The sequence below is a fragment of the Myotis yumanensis genome, unplaced genomic scaffold, assembly GCF_028538775.1.
Source record: "Myotis yumanensis isolate MYYU_CA2020_CCGP unplaced genomic scaffold, mMyoYum1.0.hap1 SCAF_4, whole genome shotgun sequence".
NCBI classification, from domain to species: domain Eukaryota; kingdom Metazoa; phylum Chordata; class Mammalia; order Chiroptera; family Vespertilionidae; genus Myotis; species Myotis yumanensis.
This window is the reverse complement of record NW_027223755.1, coordinates 18,342,185-18,355,119: the sequence shown is the minus strand read 5'-3', so window position 1 is coordinate 18,355,119 and position 12,935 is coordinate 18,342,185. Positions and strand designations below refer to the sequence as shown.

General features: G+C 36.9%; 1 protein-coding gene across 6 annotated transcripts in view; it reads left to right on the top strand.

Moving 5' to 3' along the window:
• CDH18 (cadherin 18) overlaps nt 1-12,935 on the top strand; it is a 687,616-nt gene that overhangs the window by 335,237 nt on the left and 339,444 nt on the right. For 3 of the 6 annotated variants that reach the window (XM_070411926.1, XM_070411932.1, XM_070411931.1), the window contains exon 3: nt 2,306-2,408. The exons of 2 other annotated variants lie outside the window; for them this stretch is intronic. The gene's annotated coding sequence lies outside the window, so the exon portion shown is untranslated. Of the gene's footprint in view, nt 1-2,305; nt 2,409-7,963; nt 8,080-12,935 lie in introns of those variants that run through there. One more of the 6 variants, XM_070411929.1, reaches the window with a different exon arrangement.

Here is a 12,935-nt window from a genome sequence, read left to right as displayed (position 1 = left end):
TCCTTTTCTGATTTTTTCTCCGTTTCACTTACTCACTGTTGTGCTCTGTAGGTTCTGTGATTGGCAAACCAATCCTCTTTATCTCTGAGCTCTGATGTTTGTCCTCTGGAACTCTGAAAGAGAGGAAACCTGTATCTTCCCTGGACAGAGTGTGCATGGCAGCAGATCCCTTCTTAAGTTCTGCCTTTCACTTTTCAGACAAGTTGGTAATCACAATAGCACAAGTGTCAACAAATGAACCATATCGCTATCGCCCCAAATCATAACCCGCTTTTCTCCTGTAATGTGTTCTCTTCTTTTGTGCACTCACTTTTAACTTAGTAACATCTAGGAAGAGGCCATTTATGTGAATATATTTTCATAAAATCATAATTGTAACTTGAGAGGTCATGACTATTTTTATCACTGCTGTTTACTGAGTGTATATTGTGAACCAGATACTGTGAGAGTGAATTATATAAATTATCTCCTTCATTATATGCAATCACCACAACCTCTCCTCCAGAAATGTACAATTATACTACCAAAGATGAGCAAGCTGAGAGCCAATGCTCATCAATATCAACACACCAAATAAGTGGCAATGCCAGTATTAGACCCAAAGTGGTCTCTAGCCAAAGTCTAAACATTTGTTTTCAATTTCCGGAGGGGTGGGTTGGGGCGGGGGGGGGAATGACATAACGGTTTTACAGACCTGCATTATACAATATATTCAGTAAATTTCTAATGAAAATTCGGAAATCAGTAACTAAATGGGCTCAACACTTTGAATATGAAAGTCATACTATTGGATTCTTGATATGTAAGAAGTAAAATTCAAAACAGTAGAAATGTACTAGAAAGATTTATGGAACTTTAGAAAGAAAAGATTCTGGCTTGGAGAATGTAATGAGAAAATCATCAATGCCAGTAATGAGTAGTTAGTAATGATGGGCAGAACATATGGTTACTGACAATATGTGTTAAACTGTGATATATGAATACTAGAAGCTTGAGGAATCTTTAAATCAGCATAGAAGGGCAATGACAGCTCTTTTCTTGCAATGATTTCAGTACTACATACGTGTTTCAGTAGGATTGCAATGTTCTGGGAATAACCTAATCCTACCTACAGTCTATGTTGCAACTCTCAGTGCCAAATATTGAGCAGGGCAATGAATGAACAGTCTGAATTTTTACTGGTCTCCTGAGTCCATTATGAAATTCTTCCAGCTTATATTGACCAAAAGATGGGCTTACACACCATACGAGCCCAACAGAGAAATTATTTTAGCACAACACATGCACTTGACGTGCAGCAAAAAAGGAAAAGAATAATAACCTAAGGCATCCAGAGATATAGTTAATTAAAATAACTTTAGATTTAACCAATCATTCCAGACTCCCGAATTACCATTGGCAATATGAAATTTAGTTTGAACGCACTTTCTAGACAATACTTGAGACACTGTTCTCTTTTTAGCTTTTTGTGTTCTTTAAGGGGTGGATGGCTTCTATAAAATTTTCTCTCAGTTAAATGTAACCAGGCTTTATGTGATAATCCAAGTTTTCTTTTAATGTATCAACATAAATAACCTTTTATATAGAAGAGCTGTGCTTACTATTGTGCATTCAAACACATATACTTCTATACTTTCATGATAATAGAAAGGGATTGTGTTCACATTTCAATTTATTGCTTTAAATACAACCTTTCATTTATTTTATGAGTAATTATATATCCTTGTAACTGGGAAATCATTTTATTAAGCAACTCTGAATAAGCTAGGAAATTGTCAAGCATAGCTAACAACACCTTCTTAAAGATCAAGCTTTTCATGCATTAACATAAAAAGAAAGTATAGATTTCATTTGTCAATTTTGTAAGCTATAGATGCAAATTTTTTCCATAGTAAGACTTAATTTGATCTATTTTTAGTTAGACATTATTTTCCATAGTGATAGAACTTTTTATTGAGTTGCCACATTTTTATGTTGCCAACTTTTGCAGATATGAGAAAAGTTCTGTTTGCTAATCAGTAATATCAAGTTCATATTACTAAAATGACTTTTTAAAATCATATCAACAAGATTTTTCTAGCATTTTCTGTTCATATCTTCTGACTTTTATTTTTTTAAAATATATTTATTGCCCTGGCCGGTTTGGCTCAGTGAATAGAGCATCGGCCTGCGGAAGCCCCTTAATCTCCTTTGAAGGATAAATTTGCATTCCTATATTCCTTCACCAACTGCTTAACTTTTGCTCTTGATCCAATGTGCTAGTTATTGTTCTAGATATCTCACTTTTAATCTTCTAATCCACCAGAAGTCCTCAACGTGTTCTGAATTTGGCCGGACTGCTTCCCACTATCTTCCCTGGCCCAAGCCACTATCCTGTCTCTCCAGAACTCCAGCAACAGCTTCCTAAGGTATCTCCCATTTCTCATAGAAACATCGATGAGAGAGAAACATCGATCAGCTGCCTCCTGCACATCCCCCACTGGGGATGAGCCCGCAACCAAGGTACATGCCCTTGACCGAAATCGAACCCGGGACCCTTCAGTCCGCAGGCCGACGCTCTATCCACTGAGCCAAACTGGTCAGGATATATTCTGACTTTTAATTACAATCTCTCTCCTTTCATTCCATATCTCTTCTCTTTTTCCTTCTCTCTTTTGTCATCTTGCATGTCTTTATCATTCATCCAATCGAAAATTTTATTCTGTCCTTTAGAGGCTATAACATATTTTGTCATTAGTATTATTATTTGTGGATGACTCATACAAGTATGTCTCCCACTCAAAACTATTTCCCAAGCTGCAGTCTCATATTGTCAGGTGACTCTCGTGTAATACCTGGTAATGTCTACCTAAAACCTCAACATCAACATATTCCAATCTGAATCTATTATATTGCCTAACCAGATATTACTATTTCCTTCCCTCTTTCTACTAGTGACAGTATCATCTTTTTCCTGGACCATACTTAAAAACTCTGACTTATTCTTAGTTCCATTATGGTATGGTTTATTATTTCTTTAAATAACTATGGTAAATGTACCTTTCCTTTCTTTCTGTTTTTGTGCTAAGTTAAAGGCATTCATTAGATCTTTCCAGAGTTTAACTATAAATTTGCCGCAGCTTTTTCATCCCATAGTTCAGCATGCAAAGTGATAATCAACTATCATGTATTCAATCAATGTATTTTGGTTATCTATTAAGTCTTAGAAAGCGTGGACAGTGTTCTCACACTTTATCACACTGGGCTCTTGTTCTGATTTTTCCACTCTTTTATCTAAAGTTCAAAAACCACTAAAAATGTTTTCCTCGTACCTTTTATCCCTCACTACGTGGTTTGGTAGCATCACAATAGCATGAAGTTAAGCACTCATGTTAATTGACAGTCATCCTACCTGACTAATTAACAAATATTTAGCTAAGTACTAATGTTGGAATGTGGTAGACTGTATGAAGATAGGAAAATTGAAATAGGACTCAGTGATTGATTTCAGGATTATCAATAAAGAAAGGTGAGTTGTATCAGGTTTATTGGAATTAATGTAGTGGAGAGTAGAGCTGGTTCATGAGTATGCAACATGCATAGTCTCACAAGGCCTCACATTCAGGAAGGTCCCATGCTTTGTTTAATGCTTGCTGTGGCCATCTTAAAACCAATGATAATATTTGTACAAGAGTCCCCATGTTTCATTTTTCACTCTTGATCCAATTGTATAACTGGTCCTGGTATCAATGGCAAGAAAAGTATCAAGGCTAATGCCAGGATTTTGTGTAGACCATTGTGTGTGTGTGTGTGTGTGTGTGTGTGTGTGTGTGTGTGTGTGTGTATGCTTAATCAACTCTATTCTCCCGCCTCATCTCAAACAAGGTGTTATTAAAAGTAACTTCTTAATAGGTGAAAAACATTGTCTCTATAAAGATACTAGAGGCCCAATGCATGAAATTCATGTAAGAGTAGGCCTTCTTTTCCCCGGTTGCCGGCACCGGCTTCCCTCTTGCACTGGGACCAGGACTTCCTTCTGGCTGCTGGCAGGCACCAGGGACTTGGGCTTCCTTCGCAGCCCAGCTTTGTCCAGAAGGTCATCCGGAAGGACACCTGGAAGGACGTCTGGTCTAATTAGCATATTACGCTATTATTATTATAGATAGAATTTATAGTGTTGCATTGCATTTTAGTATTTTATTTATTTATTCATATCTTAAAGCTAGAGAATCTGCCTTACTTTTCTTTTTATTCCTCAATGGAAACTTTATCAGTGTTTTCAATATGGTGCTATGTATTTTCTGAATACATCTATTCATGCACACATGCATACTAAAACATTACATATACATATAAACATATATAAAGTTGTAAAAATGTATAAAATTAAAGCATATATATATATATATACATAATATTTTTTGCTAAATATGAAAAAAAGTGTAGAAACTTTTGTTGAACTTAATTTTCTAAATGTCTTCCATTGAACATTAAAACAATTTAAGTCTGTTATATTTCTCAATTAGCAATAACATGTTAGGGAAATGAATATGGACAGAAAATTAAGAGAGAAAAACAAGGGCACAGTCAATAAATATTTCAGTAATCACATGAATAGAAATTAAAGTGAGATATTAATTTTCAGCTATTGAATAAGCAAATTGAAAAAAATCCTCTTGCTCAGGAGTAGTGAGGGGTCAATTCATCTGTTCTCTAATGGCATTGAGGAGCAATAGGGTTATCATGTGTTTTGAAAAATGTTCATATATTTTGCTTAGTAGTTCCGCTTCCAACAGTCTATCCAAATGCAATAGTCAGTGATTCAGGAAAAGATATAAACAGATGTTCATACAAGCATTATTTATATCAAAATCTTACAGACATCATTAATGTGTAGTGCGGGGAGAAAGATTACATAAAATATATTGCATATATGTTATACATTTTTTTCTTTATTTAGATTTGAAAACATTGCATAGCCTCCTGAATTTCCAGGGTCAAATTCAGCATGAGATGTCATCTGCAGAGGGAATTTGCTGAGTCTGTCTCTCAGGAAACTATCAGAGTCTAGCATTACATTTTTATCTTCCTGGTTTCTATAGCCTGACCAGCATCAATCGTATGTTGGATGCTTCTCTGTCACCAGTGAAAATGATCCTTATAACTCTTCCAGGGGAACATAAGAGGGGAATCAGGATCAGAAGTGTCCAAGCTTTCAGTTTCAGAGATTACCTCTGTAATAAATTCTGCTGACTGATACATTGTTCAGTTTTCTGAAGTCATCTTTGACATAAAGAGAAAAGCACAAAACAAAACCAAAAACCACCTGCCTACTGCCTGGCTTTCCCCAAGCAGCATGTTCCGCGTTGGCTCACTTACCTTCTTCTTTTGAACCTGCAAACACAAGAGACACATTAAGTGGATGACAGCTTCACCTTTGTGTGGCTAGAGGAAGTTGGCGTGGTTTCAGAATAGCAAACTTCAGAAGCCGTTTAAAACCAGGGTACATTGCATCATTGGTTTTGTGGAGAATCTAGAGCCCCTTAATCTCAGTACAGTCTCATAGACACAAAATCCCCTTTGGTGAATGGATTCTTTTTCTAGAAATGGATTATATTGCTTGGCGATGCTGACAAATCCCTCTGCGTGTCATCCAAGTAAGGAGCATGTTGCCTGTTGAGGTCCATTGTGACTGTCCACTGGACGTGCTTACTATGCTCTTATCCAGGGACAGTCCCCAAGAAGGCCAGCAGAAACACATTTTGCTTTTAAGTTTGTCCCTAGGATGCTCATTGCTGGTGTCTCAGCAAAAGCTTCAGGTTTATTTTATTTCATTTCATTCAACTAGAGGAAGCCACATAAACAGTCTTCTCTAGAAAATGCCATAATGTGAAGTTTTAAAATTAAATTACATGACCACTTATAGATCAAAAGTTCTTCTTTGTATCCTTTTTCCCCCTCATAACTTATCCTTCCTTTGAATTCCCAGGGTTTCATCACCCAGACAGATTCAAAATTATTTCTTTTCAATCACCAAAAATGAATAAGAACTTATTCCTGGATACTATGCAAGGAAAATCTCATTTAAATCAGAAGGTCATGAGGGAGAATATAAAAAATATAATACAACATTGGCTCATTATTCTGATGCTATTGTTTCTGCTCTGCTTTTCATTGAGACTTTAGATTTTTGGAGACTTCCAAATTCTAATTGACTTCTAACAACTTGTTTAGGAGTAACTATGCATTTAACTGCGCAATTCCTTCACACTTAAAAAAAACAACCTAAAAGCAATCCAGTAAAGTGCTTCTTTCATTGTTTCTGTTGGTTTGTTTAATCATACCAAAACCCCAAACCAATTAAATCCCTCCACATTTTGCATCACTCAAGCTAAATAAAGGTAGTCAAATATAGCCCCATTGTATTCAAAACATTCCCTCCTAGGCCCTTTAAGTTTTTTTTAAATAGACATACCTTTTGACTAAGTTGCTGAGGGTCCTGTCCTCTCTATCTCTTTGACCTTTCTTGAGGCAGGAGAAGAGAAGAGGGAAGGATGATTAGAAATAAACTAACGTTTATTAAAAGTTTGCTACAGTTGCACCGATTTTTGTTATCATTCACAGAAACCTTCCTAAGAGAGGATTACCTCCTTGATTTTAAAGAGAAGCCTCCTGAGGCTCAGAGAAGTGACACAGCTTACATGGGTTCAGAGAAAGGGAAGTCCCAGCCAGGATTCGCATCCGTGTCTCCTGGCCTAAGAGAACTTGTCCCCTCTCGCATAGCATAGCACCAGACCTGTTAAGCGTCAATCTTCTCCTTTGAACCTCTGGACATGAGCATTTTTAGTACCAACTCACCAGAGCACGTAATGCTGCTCTCTCACTGGTTGCAATGACTTAGGGTCCTACATAATTCTAAATATATCTGCCAGCGATCCTTGCAATAGCCATCCCATTGGCATTAACTCCTACACATGTTTACTACACTGCTTTAAACGGGGCTGCGCCACGATGCAGTTAATGAGTGAATGAGGGGGGACTTTGTGTGGGGAGAAAGTGCTGAAGTTATTTCAACTGTTCACATCAATTTTGAATACAGCCACTCAGTCCCGGAATCCCTGTTATCCAAAGCTATGTACAGTACGGATTGTTTTAATTTATTCTGGAGTGATAAGAGGGAGAGACGTGTCCATGTTACAATTTTCCTGGCACAAGCCAAGATGGGTAGGAGAGGCACTGCAGTTCCTATTCATCTTCACAAATACAATGCTGACCTGCAAGGCGAAGCTCTATCTCACAGAAACCCTCCATGCCTTGAGTACTTTGGGGTGAGGCATGAAAGGGCATCCCTCAAGTTCAATCTCACGGCTACCCCGGGACTGTGGATCACTGAGGAATGAGCCGGCAGTTAAATGTTTAGCAGGCTGTGACGACTTCGCAGGGAAATAGAAAAATGTATTACCAGCCTGCCACATCCTTGCCTGCCCTGCCTGCTTTTACTCCGCCCCCCCCCCCAACCCCCCATGTCTATTCCCACTCCCTCTGACAGTCAAACCCTTTCTGGCTCCCCAGTTCCCCTTCCCTCCCCCGCAGGAAACTGACAGAAAACTGTCACGGAGTCCTGGTCGTCATATTTCAAGAGCCTTGGTACTAAAGAGGATGCCGTGGGTCCAGGGTTTTTATTTTATTTTATTTTTGTTATTTTTATTGATGGCATTGCTTTCCCCATGACCTTGCTCAAGGGGCTAAAGGGTGTCCGATCTGCATACTATAGATTTTGTGCAGCCCTCAAATATGTACGATGTCGGGGAGAAGGAAAAAAAAAAGAGGCAGTGGGAACGACAGGACCTGAGAGAAGGGAGGAGAGGAAGGAGGAGAGACTGAGAGGAGAGGATCAGGCGGACAGGCTGCGCCAGCCAATCAGAGGAGCGCTCGGAGCTGCAGGAGCCGGAGCCGCGAGCGGCTCGCAGGAGCGGGGAGCCCAGTCCGGGGGGCTCTCGGAGGACGGAGCTGCCGCGCTGCTGAGCCCGAGCCCTGGGAAAGTCCCCTCCGCTTCTCGTACATTAAGTTCCTTTGCACCAGTTAGGGCAAGTCCGCCAGGTAAGGCTTCAGTAAATGCCACTTTGCTATGTAGTGACATTAATATTGTACAGCGGGGCTGCTGATGCAGTTCTGAGTCAAAAAATATGTAGATGATATATTTGGGGAAATCTTCCTCTGGGATTGGTTTCACAGGATCTGGTGCCAATGGGAAAGTTGTAGCGGATGTTCCCTAAGCCTTAGCGCTAGCATACATATATATATATTTTTTAAAATTTTGCTTACCCAGGAATGTTGCTATAGAGCCTATGGAATGTGAGCCTAATAACCCAGCTGGTCTCTGTTTATGTTGGTCTGTGGTGGTGCCCTGCCCCTGAAGAAGTTGGAAGGAGACTATGCAAGGCACATCTGAATAGTGATGGCTTCAGAATCAGCTGTCATGTCTGTCTGTGAAAGTGAGGGAAATCATGGTCAGAATAGAAACGGAGAAGCTGAAATTGAAATTTTGATAGTGCTCTTTAATTATTGCCTTTCCAGTATCCTCTAAAATTACATGCTATCTGAGCACCGAAGCTGCAGCAAAGGAAGGCTCATTTTCTCTTTTCATTCTTTTTTTTTTTTTTTGCACAAATCACTTTCATAAATGCTTATTAAAGCTTAAGATGAAACTTTTACTTCTTTTAAAGGGCACTATAAATGATGCATGAAAAGGAATTAGGTAGGCTCCTGTGATCTGTAACATACTTTATTTAGTACATGTACTTATGTATGTTAACTCTGATTCATTCCCTTTTCTTAACTTCCTCAACGTGATTTGTTAAGGTCTGGGAATAACAATTATTTTGTCTTCATTTTCATGTCTCACAAACAAGGTAAAATTATGCTCTATGCATGTTTATATGTCGTGTGTGTGTGTGTGTGTGTGTGTGTGTGTGTGGAGTACAGATGCAGAACTGGGAAAAGCTATCCTATGTAACAGGTGAAAAAATAGAATATTATTAGCTAGTTATTAAAGTATTACCTTATATTAATACCTACTGTATTTAATGCACTTTTAGGTTAATCAATAGCAAATGCTCCTTGCTATTTCCCTGCTGGATGTTAAGAAATACTAAAATAAAAATCTTAGCTACAATTATTATGGTCTTCCGTTTGCTCAGGTGATGGCATCAGTGCTTTGAGCCAAGAGAGACAGATCAGAGAAAGGTTTTATTATGCAGCCACCCCCCCCCCAAAAAAAAAAGACATAAAAAACACACACACCAAAAAAACAAAATCTGCAGGCTCTGACTGTGTTTTTGGAACCTTTATTTTCCACTCTAGGATCACCCACAGATTTTTCAAAGCAGGGGCCTTTCCTTCTGCAGTAATTGCTCTGCTCTGTCTTAGTGGACTTGTCTTATCAGAGAAAGATTTATTTCTAAATCAAGAGTTTGAAGTAGAGACTAGATCTCATATGAACCTTGCTGTCTGTGAGAGGAGAAAGGAGGAAGAGTTTGATACTAGTAAGAATTAGTTCTGTAGTCTTAGCACTCTGGTCCAAGCAACAGTCATGATTTCAGTTTCTTTCAAGCCTCCTGTTATCTATGCAATTTTGGATTTCCTGAGTATAAATTAACCTAGTGTAGGGCAAGCCATTTATTCACTTCATTCGATGGGCCTTGGTAATAAGTGTTTTATAAACCACAGTGCTGATGCTTTTTCACAGAGTTAGCCAACTTAAGGGGAGGTGGAAACAAATGTATACTAATGGTCAAGTTGGAGCTCCTATCCTGACCACATTGGGAGGTAGAAAATGAGGATTTCCTATTTCAGATTCAACAGAAATGTCCAAATGCAGATAACCCAATAGCAATAAGGGAAATAACAGTAGAATGAAGATAAATGACAAGAAACTCTAGCTTTAAATCTCTTTCCAGTGAATGTTGAATATAATTAGTTATAGTGGTTGCAAGCTTGGTGAATAGCAACCAATGCTTGAATAAAGGCTATACATTGAGCAAATTGGAAATTATTATTCCTCCTGATGACCTGTTTCAGATGGTATAGTGGAATCATGAGAATGAATGAGTCATTTAGTCTAAGGTTATAAATTCTTTCTATGAAGGATGCTATATAAAGTAAATATAAAGTGCCTTTTCCATTTGGCTCATATAAATAGCAATCTTACACTTCTTTTTATTTTTATTTTTGTGGTCTATTGAATACAGACCACAGGTTTAAAAGTGTGTGTGTCCCACTTCTCCTGTATGTGACTTGTTGGTGGTTAGAAGAATGCAGTATTCCATATATATTTGCAACCTGATACAATTGTCCTTTGGAATCTACACAAGCATGTGCACTTCAACAGGTCAAGGATAAAGCATATTGAACTTACTGACCTGGAATAATTTACTTTTCCTGAATGAATATATCAGTTGTAGTGGAGTCCAGTGAAAAGTAAGAGAAAGTGATTGAGAGATTAAAGATAGCAAGGGTGAAAGATGTTCTTTTGCTTTTCTTAATAAGGACTTCAAAATCTTTTATTTCATTAATGATATACCTTCCTTATAGTATATAATTAGACATGCCATAAAACTATATTCTATATTAGAGCTGCTTGGCTTTGGTACCATTGACATTTTGGGTTGCATAATTCTCATGCTAGGATGACTGTCCTGTGCTTTGTAGGATGCCTAGCAGAGTCCTTTTTCTAACTACTAGATAACAATAGCAACACCCCCAAATTGTAGCAACCCCAAATATTTTTAGACATTGTTAACTATTCCCCATGGAGGGGGGCAAAATTGTGCCCCTCTTCTATTGGAAACTGCTGCTCTAGGACAAAAAAAAATTGCATGCAACAAACTGAGTCAGCAATTGCCTATATATACAGCTTGGGTGTTCTATGATAATCTTTCTTCTCTTGCTTTGAATGAATTTCAACTTTAAGGTGGTTCATTAGGTCACGAATAAAAAAGTGTGGAAGAGCTTATCTATATATTATTTTCCTGCAAGCTGTGAGATTTGTCTATATATTATCAAATATATAGCTTTATATTATAATATATATATATATATAATATAGTATATTATCATATACTAACTTTTATGGGAACAAAAGGAAATAAAAACTGGGAAAAGGAAAGTGTAGAGATGTTGAGTCTGAAGACAAATTTCACTTGTATTTGTTATTTCAGATGAGTATTATTAATGATAAATGGAAGACACTGATTCTCTCTACTCTGATTGTTTTCATTTGTTTCTTTTTTTTTAGTATTTATATGTTTAGGGTCTCAGAAGAAATCTTCACTTTGGTTACCCTATGAGCTTGGAATAGTTTATGATGTTCAAAGACTCTAGAAATAAAATATTTTGGTTTCAAAAGTCCAGTTGATAACTGGTAGTGATGTTAAGCATAATGGAATAAAATACCAAGCTTAATGATTTTCAAACATGGCAGAACTTAGATCCTACCATGGATTACTTGTATCACATGTCACTTGTATATATAAGCCATTTTCCGCATCTGCAAAAGGAAATAAGAATAGGCATGGGAACCAAATAACAAAAAGTGTTGTAATGGGTTGTAATTTATAAAGATCTATACAAATCACAAATTCAATGTCTTGCGTGGCTTATTTTCTGAGAATTGACTTAACATGATAAATCTTCCATCTATTCTGGGGTAGGGGAGGTAAAATCATCTCTAATAAATGGTAATATTAACTCTTAAATGCTTTTTCATTGGTGAAGTACTACATCTTCATTTTGAAATAATGTGACTTAAATTATGGATACACCTCAATTTACTTACTTATTTCCATCCTTTCTCATAGGATGCACATTTATAATTTGTTTAAAATATAGAAATGTAAAATATGGAATGTACCTTGTAATACACTCTTCAAGAAAAGCCACTATTACCAATTTGGTATACTTTTAAATTATTTTTTAATATAGGCAGCTACATATAAGTCTGAAAAGAATATAGATTTAAAGTGAAAATTGTATAGAGATGTATTCATTCAAATAGTATATGTAAACAAACATATATTTAGATAAAATAAACATAATTTGATATGATGCCCAACTAATTTTATAGCATGTTTACTCTTCCATGTAAACATGGAACTATATCAAGAATTCATGGATATTTAAGAAGAATCCAGTACGCCTTTATGCACAGAACTGATATTGAACTCTGGTTCAGTGTTAGGGACACACGTTTGTCTACAACTTTCTCTGCTCATTAGGTCAGGGAAATTTTAGATTGGACATATGATTTTATAGATATACTAACATTCATTTAATTAATCTCCTATATATTTTATTATTAAATTAAGAGTAAGAGAAAGCCAACACAAATTAAATAATTTATAATCTATTATTGCTGGCAGTGTTTTGACTTTTAAGTGTGGTATGAGTTCCAGGGAAATAAATGGACAGTGGGGGATGTAGGAGCAGATGCAAGAGGGTCATTTGCTTTAGAGTACCCTGATGTGCCCTGATGTTTCTGTAGATACCAGAAATTCTGATATGCAAACTTCTACATTGATGAACTACATCAATTTAGGAAACATTTTGGTAAGCTGAGAATAAAATTAACAAAGTATGATCCCTAAATGTATTTGAGTGAAATACATGAATAAAGGACATATTTCACTTATCTGAGCTCTGAAGGACTATGTCTTATTCAGTATTTTACTTGCACCATGTGGATATGATAGAGGAATTGTCAGTAAAATTAATTTGGGTATCACAGATACCTTCACTGAAAAGAGGAATTGAACTATCATTTCCATTTCATTTTATCTTCAAGTGACCATAAGTATCTTAAAATAAATACTAATTGTCATTATCTTTAGGCCTTTAGGGCCAACATATGTGACTTACATATAACAATGCACAATGTGATGTGACTGGCAATTTCACTT